The 3,064-nt window shown below is 39.2% G+C and overlaps 1 protein-coding gene across 1 annotated transcript in view; it reads right to left on the reverse strand.

The window, feature by feature from the left end:
• LOC110302913 (olfactory receptor 6C2-like) overlaps positions 1–3,064 on the reverse strand; it is a 66,461-nt gene that overhangs the window by 18,672 nt on the left and 44,725 nt on the right. The window lies entirely within an intron of this gene.

Raw genomic sequence — 3,064 nt, forward strand, 5'->3', positions numbered from 1 at the left:
TTCTGCTTCCCTAACTAATGCAGTCTCAGGTCCCGCGCGCAATTGGATTGGAGCAGAAGCTGTGTTCCACTCACCAGAAGTCTTAAGATCCTGTGGAGGGTGTTGTGGGTAGCTGGCGAGTGTCAGCCGACCCTGCGCCCTAGCTACCCCGGCGCTTTTCTGACCGGAAGAGAGCTTAAAATTGTTTTTATGCATGCTTCTGTATCTTCTATAAATTCATGCACGCATACACCCCATTTACTATGTTTAAAAACAGCCCTTCTATAGGAGAAAAGTACATGTGAATTGGATCACATGCTAATTCTTTTGAGTTTCCTTCTGCTTCAGCACAGATAATTAAGTTGTGTGCTGTAGATAGTGTTTTAAAATGTTGAATAATTAAGTTTTAATTTGTATATTAATATTCAATATTAGAGCTTACAATTGCTTAAAATTGTTCATCCCTCAGATACTATAAATTCTCAAATTTGCAATGGTTCATGCATACAAAACTCATAAGAAAAAATGCTGTTCTTTTAAGAAGACTGTTTGGACAGTTAAGAATTTGTCCTGGGTTGCCTGGACAATGGCTTCCTAAAGCCAATGCCATGCTCGATTTGTATCTCAGGCAGATTACAGGCCTTACATAAGAATAATCTCATTCTTTATATATTCAAAACAGTATGGTTTAAGATAATATTTTGGTATTCTCAGAATATGTGCATATCAAATTGTAAATAATTCTTTTTTTGCTCATAGTGTTCTCAGTTACTACTTGTTTCCATATAATAGTGTTAATTCTTGAGGACTTATACTTAATAAATTGCTGCAATTAAATGCTCTTATTTCTGAATAAATTATACACATGTGACTATTAATAACTTTTCAAGCTTTCTAGTTACCACTGCTCTTCAAGAGAAACACTTGAAAGTGCAATTCGTACTGCTCATGTTACATTTATACTGACTATAACAGTCAAGTATTTGTGATGTTTTGTCAACAAATTATTAATTCTCAAGGACAAGTTATTGTGAAACTTTAAAACTTTAGCTTCTTAAAAGTCAAAGAAGGGGGAAATTATATCCCTGTGCATATTATTTAATGTATTCCCGTGCACATTATTTAAATCATACTTTTATTTTAGAATTTTGAAATTTGGATATCAAAGAACTTAATAAATGCCTTATAATATCTTAAAAGGATCTACTTATTGGCATATGGCTTGATCCTGAAAGGGAAAAGCATAGGTTCTCTCCACAGAATGCTGCAGAAGCATTATGGCTAAATCTTGTGTCAAGCTGACAAGTGAGTTCGCTCAGTGCCCTGACCATAGTGACAAGAAACCTGAACTGGGTACATGTTTTCGACTCATCCTTGCTTGCCATTTTTCCAGTTTGGACAAGCGAAGCTGCCTTGCTTCAAGTTTTTAAACTTTATGGTAAAAAAAAATCAGAGACTGTGTATCTGACTTAGAAAGATTAGTGATATAAAAACAGTTGTAGTGATTCTTCTCTTTCCCTCGTTGTGACCAGTTATTCTAACTCAATCTTAGCTGGTCTAGTAATAATTCCAGTGTTAGAGATTCTTATCGAAGATAGCTAAATATTCTTAATTACCTAACAAAGTTAATTTGGAGCACAGCCTCCTTTCCCAGGAAGATTGCAGCCTTTCTGTGATTCTCAAGGCCAGCTCCCCCATACCGGGGAGCTCAAGGTCTAGCTTGGTCACTGTTAAATTGCAACTGAATGGAGTACCTGGACTTCTCCAAAGAAGCTGCTTTTCATTGTCCCACCTTTGTATCTCAAGCAGGTCAGCCATGCCGTTCAGCCTGACTGCAGCAGATGTACAGCCTCGCCTCCAACAGTGCAGGTGGCAGTTATTAATCATCATCAAGAAGCATTCTAAGTACATATTGTGGCCTTTGTCTGAATTGGGAATAAGGTGTGCTATGAGGGCCGGTTAGTCAATGAAGGGCAACCAGATTTCGGAGACATATCAATCTAAGACAGAGTTACATGCCAAAGGCTGTGGCTGTTGATAACACAACATAGAGCCATGTTTGTGTGAAATATAACACAAACTAGCTGCATGTAGCCTCCAAGACGGAATTGGATGGTTCGGGAAATCTGAGATCCTAAGACAGGCATGGCCGCCAGCCACCATAAATCCCAGGCAGGACTATAGAGCATAAATAAATTTTATGCCTCAGTCCAGTTTTATTTAATATTATTTAAAGGGGGGAAAATGTAACCTCCTTCAGCCTAGGCTGGATGGTTCAGACCCTATGCCACTGAGGCAGGGCCACCTGCCCTGCTGCTTCTCTGACTCAACTAGTTTCCTTTGATGTGACACTGACTGCCACCTGACACGAGGCCGAACCGGTTCTCCAAGATTTTCCGGAGTTAACTACAACCTGTGAATCTGGCGAATTACTGCTAAAAGGCTGTGCTGACAACACCAAGAAACTTGGCATGATAGGGGATGGGTTTTCCTTTTTATAAGCGCAGACATTTTTATTAAACATTCGAACCTTGAGCAGACTAGCTTTACTTGGTTCCATTATTTCTCGATCCGCCTAGATTCCCTCTTCTCTTTCAGCTCCGGTTGCCTCCCAGGCTCGAACCCAGACACGAGAGCCACAGGCTGGCCCCAACATTCTCCTCTATAAATTTCAGTGTCACTGGTTTTATGTGGAGGTCTTTGATCCACTTAGACTTGAGCTTTGTACAAGGAGATAAGAATGTATAAATTTACATTCTTCTCCATGATAACCACCAGTTGTTGAAAATGCTGTCATTTTTTCCACAGGATGGTTTTAGCTCCCTTGTCGAAGATCAAGTGACCATAGGTGTGTGTGTTCATTTCTGGATCTTCATTTCTATTCCATTGATCTACCTGCTGTACCAGTACCATGCAGTTTTTATCAAAATTGCTCTGTAGTACAGCTTTAGGTCAGGCATGTTGATTCTACCAGAGGTTCTTTTATTGTTGAGAATAGTTTTTGCTATCCCAGGTTTTTTATTATTCCAGATGAATTTGCAAATTGCCCTTTCTAACTCAGTGAAGAATTGAGTTGGAATTTTGA

The sequence above is a fragment of the Mus caroli genome, chromosome 10 (genome assembly GCF_900094665.2).
Source record: "Mus caroli chromosome 10, CAROLI_EIJ_v1.1, whole genome shotgun sequence".
NCBI lineage: Eukaryota > Metazoa > Chordata > Mammalia > Rodentia > Muridae > Mus > Mus caroli.